The sequence below is a fragment of the Excalfactoria chinensis genome, chromosome 6 (genome assembly GCF_039878825.1).
Source record: "Excalfactoria chinensis isolate bCotChi1 chromosome 6, bCotChi1.hap2, whole genome shotgun sequence".
NCBI lineage: Eukaryota > Metazoa > Chordata > Aves > Galliformes > Phasianidae > Excalfactoria > Excalfactoria chinensis.
This window is the reverse complement of record NC_092830.1, coordinates 25,850,562-25,863,636: the sequence shown is the minus strand read 5'-3', so window position 1 is coordinate 25,863,636 and position 13,075 is coordinate 25,850,562. Positions and strand designations below refer to the sequence as shown.

The 13,075-nt window shown below is 53.8% G+C and overlaps 1 protein-coding gene and 1 pseudogene across 8 annotated transcripts in view; both read left to right on the top strand.

Annotated features, from left to right (window-relative positions):
• The window catches only part of BTRC (beta-transducin repeat containing E3 ubiquitin protein ligase), a 109,432-nt gene extending 103,641 nt beyond the window's left edge, over positions 1-5,791 (top strand). For all 8 annotated transcript variants that reach the window (XM_072339775.1, XM_072339777.1, XM_072339776.1 and 5 more), the window contains one exon: positions 675-5,791. The gene's annotated coding sequence lies outside the window, so the exon portion shown is untranslated. The remainder of the gene's footprint in view (positions 1-674) is intronic.
• Positions 5,792-7,135: 1,344 nt separating this feature from the next.
• On the top strand, positions 7,136-12,565 carry LOC140254194 (solute carrier family 2, facilitated glucose transporter member 5-like; annotated as a pseudogene).
• The last annotated feature ends 510 nt before the right edge of the window (positions 12,566-13,075 follow it).

The following is a 13,075-nucleotide window of genomic DNA, read 5'->3' as shown; positions in this document are numbered from 1 at the left end:
CAGATGGCCTGACCCTGGGCACTTGTCACCAGGCAGGAGTGTTTTGCCAAGAGGCATCAGCTTTATTCCTTCCCGCTGAAGTGGTGACCATTCTTCTCGCTCTGCAGCAAGCTGATTCAAGAGAACCATTTGGCTAAGGGAGGAGGCACTGAGGCACAAGACCAGGCAAATTAAATCAAGCTGCATCAGTGTTTAAAATCGTTTACTGACTGGGCCTAGCCCTCCTTTCTGCTACAGCATGGGTGTAAATTGCTCGTGTCTGAGCCTGGCTGATTTACTCATGGCCTTACCCCCTTTGTCTTGGCCAACATCATGTGGGGAGGAATTTGTGTTTCTTAAGTTTGGGTCAGTTGCACAGTGGATCTGATGTTTGTGATCAGAGTGGCATGGCACAGTTGCCCACTTTGATGCTGTTAGAGGCTTGAGAAAAAAGGCCGATGAGCTGGCAGGCTTCTGCAGGGGGTGTTCACTGTGACATTTTTCCATGAAAATGCTCTGTTCTGGAGCACGTCTTGAATCTTGTTTGATGAGTAAATACATAGTGATGTGCCAGGGCTGTCACATCAGCTATCTTGATTTTCTCAAGCACTCTGATCAGTAAGATGTTATTTTCAGTCATTAAAAGGCTCAGTACAAATGGGGTTTGTTTGGTTTCTTCTCTTTTTTGTTCTCAGGACTCATTTAAGCTGCAGTATTTAAATTATCTGCCAATGCCAGGACAAAAGAACTATCCACGTAACCAATACTTGCTGAAGAGAGAGGCTCTCAGACTTGTTTCTGGAACAAAGTTGGCATGCGGTTGATCTCAGACAGGGTCTACTCAGCGTGGCTGACTGCTAAAGTGCTGCTATATCAGAAGATGACTTTTATCTTTCGTGAACTAATAACATTTTTAAACCTCCCCTTCCCTTTCCTCCCTCGTCCCCGTTTTCCTGTTCACTCCCCTTCCCTTTACCCTTTTTGGTTTCCCTCCAAACCCAGTCACAGATGTCCTGTGAATATATTTAAGATGTTGCCAGAATGTGTTGCTTTGCTGTTAAGCAGAAGACTTACAGCCACAGTGCACCCTGCTGGGAGAGTCACCTCAGGGTGGGAGGGTGGGTGGGGAAGAGGCTGCTACTCTCCCACTGAAATCCATCTCCATTGCTAGGCCTTTGTAAAAGCTTTCAGCTCTGATGAGCGACAGAAACACTTATATAGCCAGACCTCACCCCCCCACCCCCTGCAGCTTTTGGCTGTTCTGACCATTCTTTTAAGAGAGGACCCTTGAAATTTGACTACGATGAGCCAAATCCATCTCCGTTCTCTCCTGCCTGCTCTGCTAACCCTCTGAAAGCTGGATGTGCATTGTAGTCTCCTTTAACATCTGCTTGGCTGGGGAATGCTTCTCAGTGAAAAGTTAAGCTCTCCTCTGCCGAAGTCCCAAGCATGAGGGACTGGGGCTGATGTTCAGTTCCCCCCATCGCGGTGCAGCATTGTCTGAGGGCAGTATTTCACTAACAGAGGGATCATTTGCGCAAAGGACAATCTAACCCCTGTTGTCCTCCCTGAAGGCAGTGTGTTGCTGATGGCTTAGGAATCGTGCCCTGTGTTGGATGAGGTTTGAGGCCAGGGCGAGGAGCAGAACTGGGTATGACCCTGTCCTTCCATCCAAAGGCACAGTCCCCTGGTGATGGCAGGTGGGTAGCGGTGGCTGTGAGCACAGGCAGTAAGGTTAGCAGTTCTGAGGCATTTCTGGGGCTGGCCTTGCTAAAATGCCTTAGGTGGGAGGGATAGGATCGCCTTTGTGTGTGCTTCTCTAACCTGTGTGCATGCTGCATTGCGGTTTAGGGACATGGGATGATTAGTCCCTTTGCTGGTAGCTGAGCTGGGTCTTTGCTCTCTAGCTGAGCCTTTTGCAAATTGCTGTTGTTTAGAAGATAAAAATAGCCCTGGAGGGGAGGGACGTGTGAAACAGTTCTGCATGTCTCTGAACTAGACAGAGATCCAGTGTGACATGGCTCTTTTTACAGAGCTGAAGGGAATTGCAGCAGGCCTGCAACTGGATCAGAAAAGGGTGTGTATCAGTCCCTGGCCATTCCAGGCCATGCCCACATCTTGAATAAACCCCACTGCTTCAGTGGGGAGGTGCTCCAGTCCTGCAGTGGGAAATCAGGGTCCTTTGCCTCTGGGCTGGAAGGGTTTTAAGCAGGCTTTCTAACACCCTTTAAACTTGGAACTTGGCAGACGGGACATTTTATTCAGCTATTTTCATCAGTCTCACTTTGCTAGGGAAGCAGTTGTGTTGTTTCTAATTGCTTGGGATGTGCTTTTTCCATCAATGAAGTTTTGCAAGGAGCTGGACCGAGGGTCCCCAAAGAGCAGTCCAAGGGCTTAAATTGTTTTGGTGACAGCGAGGATGGACAAGATGGCAGTGGATGTATGGAGAAATGGAAAGCAGGTGCTTGGGGAGCACCTGGTGTGGTTCCTGAAGTGCTTGAGCAGCAGTGCTGAGCACCCAGCTCCTGTATTTTTGTTGAGCCTGGAGACTGCATCAGTTTGAAAGAGCAGCTCAGAGCATGTGATGACACTCCTATTTTCTGTTCAGACTATTGCTGTAAAAAGGGTCTCACAGGTTAGCTCTACTCTGCTAAGGTAGCACTGACAGTATGACTTACCTTTGCAGAGTCCTAAATGTTCTGGATCGTAATAATAAGTTCACCTGCAACTAGTTTTGATGCTGCTTTTGAGTCTAAGAAGGTTGCTGTGGATTTCAGGCACACTGCAGTCCCAAAGCAAAACTATCAGGGGAGCAGAGAGCGTCCAAGTTTACATCCCAGGCTTCTCTCAGTTCAAGTTCTGAGTCTAATTCTTAATCCTACTTGCACACGGTTCCTCTAAGTTCAGTTATTACAAGGTCTGCAGCATGGTTACATATCAGTAGGGGATAAACCTTGGCTTCAGATCTCACCTTTTCTCTGGTCCTCTGGTCATCCTCTGTCTTCTACATTTAGGTTACTATAGAAAACAGTGATCTGTTATTCCAGCTTCTGACGGCTGCAGAACTTCCTAATATTTTAGTTGCATCTCCGTGGGTAGTGCCTGCAGGGGTGTGTTTTATTTTGCTGTCTGCAGAAGTCTGGGAGAACCAGAAGACCGGCTGGCCAGGCGCAGGGAGCGTGATGTTGCAGATTGCTGTGGTTGTCGTAGCCCTGCTGCTCCGTGCTGCTATGTTGTAACTTCTAAGCACTGCTGGGTATTTCAAGTGGTACTGTAGTTCAAACTCTGCTGTCTAGAGCTGTTTAAGGTACAGTTTGTGAGCAACAGCTGAACCCCCATTTTTTGGCAAACATAGGGACGGTGTCTCCCCTTCAAGTAGGGGCTGTGTCTGGGTACTTCATATAGAACTGCAGGAGGGTGAGGGTTCTTCACCCAGCCCCGAGTTGTACACGTTTTCTGATAGCTAGGAAGGAAGCTGAAGTGAACTGACATAACTTGAACTTGAAGCTGCCACAGGCTGGCACTTGGTGGTGTTCATTGTGCACCCAGGGAGGAGCAATCTGGTAAGTACATCTCCCAGAGTCAGAGGAGAGTGGCTTTTTCCAAATTCCCCCCTTAGGATACATGTGCATGTGTGTGTGAGAGCGCAGGAGCACCTGGGAGAGAGGTTTCAGCGTGAACTGAATGGGTAATCCCTCAGCCAGGCTGGAGCAATTGCAGAGCTTATGGTGCAAAGAGCTAGCACCTGCCTACAGAAAGGAGATAAAAAGGGCCGGAGGTGTCTGTGGGCTTTAAGTGTTGCACATCACCTCGAAATGAAATACCTCTGCTGCATAGAGATCGTCACTTCTCCCACCAGCAGGGAGCTCTCATGGCCTTCCCCTCGGACTGCGGGATCCAAGTACCGCAGGTGTGGGACATCCAGAGCAGGACAATCCCTGTAGCCACACCATCTCCTGCTCCTGACTCCTTTGGCAATAGGACACCATTTTGCTGCAAATATCAATTCTCGCCCTCAGAGGAATTCAGCTTGCTTTAAAATATGCAAATAGAAAATGGCACCAAGGAATTGGCAGCGAGAGAACTTGTGCGGCCGTCTCTTCCCCACGAGCCTTCAGGGACAGACACATCTGCTACTGGAAGGGAAGGATGCAGGTGCCAAGTTGAGAAGCCTGGACATCAGAAACGTTGAAATGCTTTACACTTGTTCCTAAACTGGAAGCTGACTTGGATCACCGTGCTCCGCCTGCCTGCCACCTGCTCCTGCTCCAAAGGATCCTTCTTTCTTTTTAAGTTTATTTTTTATTTCTAACAACACTGAGAAAACTGGAGGCTGCCATGTGCGTTCCTCCGCCCCAGGTATGCTCCCTGCCCCCGCCGTGCACTCCTTCCTCAGTCTGAGCAGGGCTCCACGCTTGGCTCTCAGTTCCTCAGCATCCCAGCTCTGATGGGGCAGCATGTCTCTGAGAGCGCCTTCCTTTCGCACCCATAGGTCTGACTTGTGGCTGATGCAGTCAGTGTGTGTGCTGGGGCACAGAACCAGCAGCTCTCCTTGGTGAGAGGTGTGAGGAGAGGGGCAGAGCTGGGGAAGAGGTGACCCGTGTGGCTGAAGGCTAGGAGGGAAGAGTGGGGATGGAGATGGAGCTCTGCACGAGTGGGGACAGTGCTGCAAAAACAGGGTTCTTAGCTGGTGTACTTGGCTCACGTGGACAAAGGGTTACTATGAGGACATCAGAAATGCCAGGAGGTCATCAAGCAGTGCCTGCAGCAATGGGTGGGTCTGTTGATGCCCGCCTTTATGTTGCACTGGGGGCATGGGGTGAGAGGTCTGAACTGCAGTGACCAAAAGGACTTTGCCAGGTCTCCCAGCGGCATGCATGATGCACTCATGTGCTGAGCCTTGCCCTGCTGCTGTTCCCCAAGGAGCAATAACAGCTTCCCTGAAGGACGGGGAACAGCAGGAGACCCAGCTGTCCCTGGAGAGGTCTCCATATGAAATCCCTCCTTCATCCTGCCAGCAAACCCCACTGGGTCGATTGTCATGAGGGACGCGGTCTTTGTCCCCATGTTTAATACCAGAACAGAAGCGGGAGGTCCCACGGGCACATTCCTTCTGCCCATCCCCAGCTGTGGGCTGGGAGGGGTGGTCACCTGCTGAGGCTGGGATTTGGTTCCCTTCCTTCCTTTTTTGGTTCCCCCTCGCTCCTTTTTTTTTAATGAGCTGTAGCCCAACTCCTGGCACGTTCCCAGAGCTTCTCTCCCATGGTGAGCCTTGAGACACAGCCAGAATAAATCATCCTTTGTCTTGTCAGAAAATTCTCCCCGTGACTTTGTGCTTGTTCCCAAAGACCGCTGGGCTTCCCTGCTTGGCCCATGGATATCCCACAGGAGTTGTCACCACTGGTTAATCTTCGGTGACGTTAAACTGATACGCTGCAAATCAGAGGGATGCTGATGTGCGTGGATGTACGAGCCCTTCATGTGTGGTAACCGACCGCTGGATGGGTCCCGTTTGTAGTAGCTGGTCACCCCAAAAACTAGCCCTGTGCTACATCCCTGCTCAGACTGAGGGCTGGAGGGGGGGGGAAGGACGTGGCTTCTCCAGTGTTTTTGGTTTGTTACTCTGCTATATTTGTTATCTGGATTCTTAAGTAATGAGTGCTTTGAATTTTGTGATTATGTTACGGTGATGTGTAGTTAATGTACTAATGTTCACTTGAGCTAGGGTCATGGTAACAGTGTGGTTTGTTTCTTTTTTTTTTTTAACTGTTCAGAAAATAACTTAAATACAAATACGAAGGTTAAGCCGTGACCCTCTCCTGTTTTCCTTTGGGGATGAAGGACAGCGTTGGATCATCACGGCTGTGCCTTGCACTTGGACAGCACGAACCTCCCTGCCCCAGCACCTGCCTGGGGGCTGCTCCCAGGGCCCATATCCATGCTCTGGAAGGCAGAAAGAGAGAGGGGTAAAATATAACCCCCCCCCCACCACTTTTTCCTAAAGCCACAGCATACTTTTTAATTAACAAACTCCATTGAATGGCTGATGGCTTCTGGCTGGGGCGAATGGGTCTGCCCTGTAAGTCAGAGTGGATGCGACGCACCGAGCCACAGCCATCTTGCCTATAAAAGTATAAAGACTGTGCTTTTCTGGGTACACTTGCAAGATCCTGGTAGGAGAAGCACAAATTTGTTTTATAAGCTAATCAGAATCCTGCTGTTCAATAATGAGTGAGTAATTGACATATCGCGGCACCGCCATGCGACACAATGGCTGGGGATGCTGAAATGCTGACGATTCGAACACCAGCACCCTTGGCCTCAGAATACCTTTCTGTTAAAAACGCTCCGTGGATGGCAACCTCACATCTTCCCATTTTACTTAACAGCCCCTTTTAAAACAAAGGCGACTGTGGTTTTAAGATCCCAGCTCCCGGGGTGGGCAGAAAACAAACACGCGCCGTGCGCCCGCTGCCACTCTCCCTGCTGGCTCCATTCTTGGGAACCAGCAGGGGATGGAGATTGCAAACCTCCTGCTTTCTGCAGGGCTGGGAGTCCTGTCACCTCCAATCCCCGTCTCTCCTTGTGACAGCATTCCCAGCAGCCGGGTGCTTTGTTTGGAGAGGGTTGGATTTTTAATACATACATTGTCTATTTATGCTGCTTTATCCTCTGCCATTCCTATCCTGCTCCATTCCAATCCAACCCTTCCTCTCCTTCCCATTGATGCCCAAAGACGAAGGTCATCAAATCACAGAATGATCGAGTTGGAAGGGACCCCAGAGGTGAGAGAATCACAGAATGGTTGGGCTGGAAAGGACCCCAAAGACGGGAGGATCACAGAATAGTTGGGCTGGAGGGGACCCTGAAGAGCATCCAGTTCCAACCCATCAGAGTGGGCTGGAGGACCCTGCCCAGCAGTTCTGCCTTCACAGCCAGGAGCTCAGGGCTGAAGCTCTGAGACAGAAAAGCAATCTCCATTGTAAATTTCTGCAGGAACAGAGCGAGTGCCAGCCAGCTCATCTTAAATAGATGCAGTGCTTAATTATCCTTTCCTTTTAAAAATGGGTGCCTTATTTCCACTTCAAATGAAGAAGGGAAGTAATGTTTGCCATATCTCCAAATGAGCAGCATCTGATCAACCCACGGCTTTCAAATGAAATCTTCTGGTGGGGGCTGGTTTCTTTCTTTTTCAGTTTTATATGCTCACTTCAGCGAGGTGTGTTTGGGGAAGAGGGAAATTGGTCAGTGTGGGCCTGCTGGGCACATTAATGGTGGGAGCCTCGTGGCTGCTGGGGATGTTTGCTGAGCTGAGGGGCTGCTGTGGCTTGGAGGAGGAAAACCTGGGCTTAGAAGAGCCCCGTGCAGGTATGTGGCCTTCCTGCAGTGGGAGAGCACCCAGATTAGGAGGTGGCTGTGAGCGGTCTGCAGGGGTGACAGTGGGAGGGAATGGGATGGATTGTGGTCTGGCTGCTCCCAAAGCACGTGGAGTCGGGGAGCCCTTGTGTGGAGGAAAGGAGGACTGGGGCCTCCATCCCAGCACGGAGCAGTGGGGGCTTCCTGCCAGCACTTGTCCCCATCACACCGTGTGCCACCATCGCTGAGTCAGGTCACAGGAGTGTCTCCAATTATCCCAGCTCCCCATTGGCCCTTAATTGACCCCCCAGGCTTCCTCCTCACCCCCCTTCCTTCCCGCCATGTGATCCCCACCAGCACATCCCCCAAAGCTCTCCCAGCAGCTGCTGGGGACCAGTGACAGAAACCCAGAGTCACTCCTAAATCCAGGTACCCCCTGACAGCAGCCTTGTCCTTCTGCACTGGGGACAGAGCCCTCAAAGCCCCAGAGCTCTGTGAGGGCCGATGCCCGAGTGAAGACATGGGGAAACTGAGGCAAAGAGGGATGTAGGTGCTCTCAGAACATCATTGCAGGACACAGGGAGTCCCATATGGAGGGACCTGACCCACAGTGGGGCCAGCCAGCCTAGCCTGTCCCTTTTAAGCCTTCGTAGCTGTTGCCAGCCTGGCTTAGTGGGGTCCCCATCCTTTCGACTGGCTGTTCGGCAAATTAAGAGCTTGCTATTAGGCTGCTAATTAAAGGCACTTCATTAGCAGCAGGGGAGGCAGCTCCTGGCCGCAGCAAAATTGGATTCCTCTGAGCTGCCATGAGCCACATCTCTACTCTCTAGGGCTGGGGGCTGCACCCTGGGGCTGGGGGCTCTGCCACTCCGGTCCCTACAAGGGCAGATGCTCCCATTCATCAGGACATGTGGGTCACCAGCCCTCCTGCCCCCATCACATCAGATGGGGAATAGCTGCCCCACAGCCTGATGCGATGGTGGGGGGCTGACAGGGGCGCTGGGAGATGTGGGCACCCCCTTCATCCCTCTGCCTTCAGTCCCGAGGAGCCCTATTGAGGCGGGGAGGGCCCCGGACTCCTCCTCCTCCGCCTGCTCTGGAGCCTCCAATGAGCCCTGGGGACAACACCCAGGCTGCCTTCCCTTCTTTTTCTTCCCCTTCCCTCTTTCCATCTGAAAATGGGAGAGAAGAGCCAGGCACGGGGGCTGCCTTCCTCCCCTCCTCCTCGTCCTCAGACTGACCAGAAGGGGACCCCGCAGCCCAGCAGGGACACCAGTGGGGTGAGTGTTGGGTGGGCAGGGGGCTGGTCTGGGGGGCTGCCCCATGCCTGTTCCCCCCACCCTGTGCCTCATAGTGTGTAACCCTCCCTAGTTCCCAGCTTGGGATTCCTGCTGGGATTAGTGAGGATTTGGTGTGCGTGAGCCGGGAGCTGCTGAGTGCTATGGATCTGGCTACTGGGCTCAGGGAGGGGGTCTGTGGGGAGAAGAGGCTCCCAGGTCTGGGACTTGGATACCGGGGAGCTGTGTGCGTTTGGGGTCTGTGCTGGGAACAGGGCTGTGTTGATGCCCACCTCTCCCCCAGCGCCTCACCTGCCCCCTGCTCTCCATCACCCTCCTGGTGTCCTTTGGCTCCTCCATGCTCTATGGCTACAACCTGGCTGTGGTGAACTCACCGGCAGTGGTAAGGGATGGCACAGCCCCACTGGGATCTGTATCCCTCCATGGAGGTGGTGGGACCCCTGCCCCATAGCAAAGTGCTGGCTCATTCCTCAGGCTGTGCCCCAGGGCTGGCTGTGATGCTGTTGGCCCCCCACCTTTCTCTTCTCCAGTCAGTGCCCTTTTCTCTGCCCCACAGCACATAAAGGCCTTCTATAATGCCACGTGGTCCCAGCGCTATGGGCATGGGCTGCCCCCTGGGCCCCTCACCCTCCTCTACTCTCTGACCGTCTCCATCTTCGCCCTGGGTGGGCTGGGGGGCTCTTTGCTGGTGGGGACATTGGTGACACGCTATGGCAGGTAAGGGGGTGGCACAGGGCAGATGGGGCCATAGGGACTGCCCCACTGCTGTGTGTACCCCATAGGCATGGCACGCTGGGGCGCAGCTCTCTGCTCGTCCTCCTGGCTGGTGGACTCATGGCCTTCAGCCGACACCTGGCGGCCCCCGAGATGGTGATCATTGGCCGTGCCATCACCGGGCTGCACTCAGGTGGGTGGAGAAGACCCTAATCCTAACCATGAGAGCGTCCAGGGCCTGTCTGTGTGGTCCCCTCCCTGCCCACAGCCAGGCCCTGCTGTCTGTGCTGCCCAGGTATCTGTCTCAGCGTGGTGCCCCTCTACCTGGGAGAAATCGCCCCCAAGAACCTGCGGGGCTTCCTGGGCCTCCTGCCCAGCATCTTCATCTGCCTGGGGGTGTTCTGTGCGCAGGTGCTGGGGCTGCCCGAGCTGCTGGGCCAGGTGAGCAGGCTGGGATATCACCCGATGGGATATTGCCCAATGGGGTGTCCCCCCGTGGGATGCCTCCCGATGGGTTACCCCTCAATGAGTTACCCCTCAATGGAATGTCCCCCTCCTGCCCCTGCCAGGCCCTGTGCTGCCATCCCCATGACATGTCTCCATCTCCACTCCCCCCAGGACAGGTACTGGCCCCTGTTCCTCGCTGTGGTGGCCATCCCTGCCTCCCTCCAGCTCCTGCTGCTGCACTGCTTCCCCGAGAGCCCACGGTTCCTGCTGATAGAGAGGAATGATGTCTGTGCGGCCACTGAGGGTGAGGGTTGTCCTGGGGGGGAACTGCCTGTGGGTGTGCATCCTCCCACACTACCCTGGCAGCCCACATACCCGTATAACCCAGACCTTCTCCCCCACTCAACTGTCCCATAGCGTTTCCCTGGTGCCCATCGCTGTGGTGTCAGGGCATCCCCCTGGCTCTGAGGGATGCACAGCCCCACGGGCCCCCCATGTCATGTCTATGAGCACCCCATCCACCCACACCCACAGCGCTGCGCCGGTTCCTGGGGACTTCTGATGTGCAGGAGGTGCTGGAGGAGATGAAGGAGGAGCAGCGGTCCCTCTCCTTGGTGCAGACAGTCTCTGTCTGGCAGTTGCTGCAGGACCGCTCGGTGCGCTGGCAGACCCTCTCGGTGGCAGTGGTGAATGTGGGCATGCAGCTCTCAGGGATCGATGCTGTGAGTCCTGGTCCTGGAACCCAGTTCTGCAGGGACGCAGAGCTCCGTGCCCCCGCTCACACTGAGTCCCCTCCTCGGCAGATCTGGTTTTACACCAACACCATCTTCCAGAATGCAGGGATCCCCGAATCCCAGATCCCATATACCACTGTGGGCACCGGTGCCATTGAAGTTGTTGCTGGGCTGATTGGGGTGAGTGAGGGATGGGCAGGCAGACAGACCTCAGCACTCAGTGCCATTGAGCCTTGGGTCAGATAGACCCCATATACCAGCTGTGCCACCCTCTGCTGGGGAGCAGCGGGATTGGCAGGAAAATGGAGTGGAAGAATGGGGTGAGAAGGCTCGATTTTAGGACATACATCTCAGTGAGGTCATAGAGGTGCCACCAGGAGCATTCTGTGTCTGCAGCTGGACCTGGACTCATGGGGTATCCTCATCCCCACACTGGGACTCCCATTATCCCCTTGCTTTCTGCTCTCCCCTGGCAGTGCTTCACCATTGAGAAGCTGGGCCGGCGGCCCCTCATCATCACAGGGTTCTGTGCCATGGGCACTTGCCTGGCAGGTATCACCGGCTGCCTGCTGCTTCAGGTAGGACTGGGACATTACCATGCCAAGGGCCTTGGGTGCCTCAATTTGGTTCCAACCCCAGGCAGCCCTTAATGAGGGCTGGGTGGTGAAGGGCTGAATCATAGACACATAGAACCATTAAGGTTGGAAAAGACCTCTGAGATCCCCAAGTCCAACTGTCCAACCCTCCGGTGGATGGGACGGGTTCTCCCTGAGCTGGCTCTGCTTTGCCTCAAACCACCCACTATCTCTTCTGTACTGGTGTTCCACCACCCCATGTCCCACCACAGGCTGCCCTGCCCTGGATGCGCTACGTCGCCGTTGCCTGTGTGGTGGGCATCATCGCTGGGTTCTGCATGGGGCCAGGTGGGTCTGGGGGCTGCGGGGCTGGGGTTGGGGCCGGGGGACAGCACAGGGCTGAGTGCTCCTGTGGCACAGAACCTGCACTGCTTTACCCAGTTGATGTATTAGCAGAGCCGTTAGCAGATCTATAATTCATCCTCAGCCTAGACTTTATTCACTGTAATTACATCTTTAATTAGGATTTTAATGGCTCATTGTTCACAAACAATGATGAATAGGACTTTTATAACAAAAATATACATATCTCTATTCTGGGCGAGCTGTGAGTAAGAGTCCATCGGGGGCTGCACTCCTCCTGGAGTCATTATCACTTTGGTTTGCTTGTTCATTTCCTTCCTTGGAGCACCTCACATCAGGATGACTTGAGCACCCCCATCCCCAGCACTGGGACCCTAGGAACAGCACTGGGGGTGAAGCTTCCTTGTCCAGTACTCATCCCCTTGTCCCAAAGGGCCGTGACATCCTGCTCCCCTGCCACTGACCCATCCATCCCTATGCAGCTGGTGTCCCCTTCCTGATGACGGCCGAGCTCTTCACGCAGTCCCACCGCTCAGCTGCCTACGTGCTGGGGGGATCACTGAATTGGCTCTGCAATTTCACCATCGGCTTCATCTTCCCTTTCCTGCAGGTAATGGCCTTGAGTCAGGTACTGGATGGTCATGACTCCTCTGCTCTCCCAGGAGCCAAGACCAGCCGCCCCAACCCTTCCCCCTCCTTGTCCCTAGATATCAACCGGTGCCTTTTCCTACCTGGTTTTCTGCGGGGTCTGCCTGCTGGTGGCCCTCTATGTCTACCTCATCGTCCCCGAGACCAAGAACAAAACCTTCATGGAGATCAGCCGAGTCTTTGCTGCCCGCCAACCCCTTGCCCCGCTGTGCCATGCAGGGATGCTGAGGCTCCGTAGCTATGGGGCCATGGAGAACAGCCTGGAGGGCTCAGAGCACATCCTGCCCTGAGCTCCAGGTAGTGCTGGGAGGGGAGCAGGGGACAGTGGTGGGTCTCGTTGGACATCCTGTCAACCCACATCCTGATGGTGTGCATGGGAACAGCGACCGGTCCGTATGGATCCCTACTGCCTGGTCCTACCACCACGGAAGCAGAGATCACGGCCCCATAGCATCCTCCACGTCCCCCTCCTGACTCGGCTGCTCTCGGCAGCAGAACAGAGCGGTAAATATGTGCAGCATTACATATGTATAATGGAGTGTAAATAACCCCAAAAAGTGCATTGTAAATAGACTCCAAGTTTATCCTTTATTAATGAGGCACTGAGTGCCCTGCTGTTTTAGAGCAGCGAGACTTTCATAATATCAAAACCTAAATTACACTTGTGTCTCTCATTCCCAGCAAACGACAGCATCATTTCAGGCCTCTTTGCCACTGGTATTTATTTATTCTGGTATTTATTTATCTCTCCCACCCAGCGTGCTGGGCAGCCTGAGAGATGCCCCTTGCCCTCCCCGTGGGAAGCAGTGACCCCTCGACCCCTGCGTGCTGGTGTGACCCATGAGCCCTGCTGTTGCCTTATAGAATCATTAAGGTTGGAAAAGACCTCTAACATCGAGTCCAACCATCCTCCTACCACCAATGCTACCTGCTTAAGTGGAGCCGAGGCACAGGTTGCCCA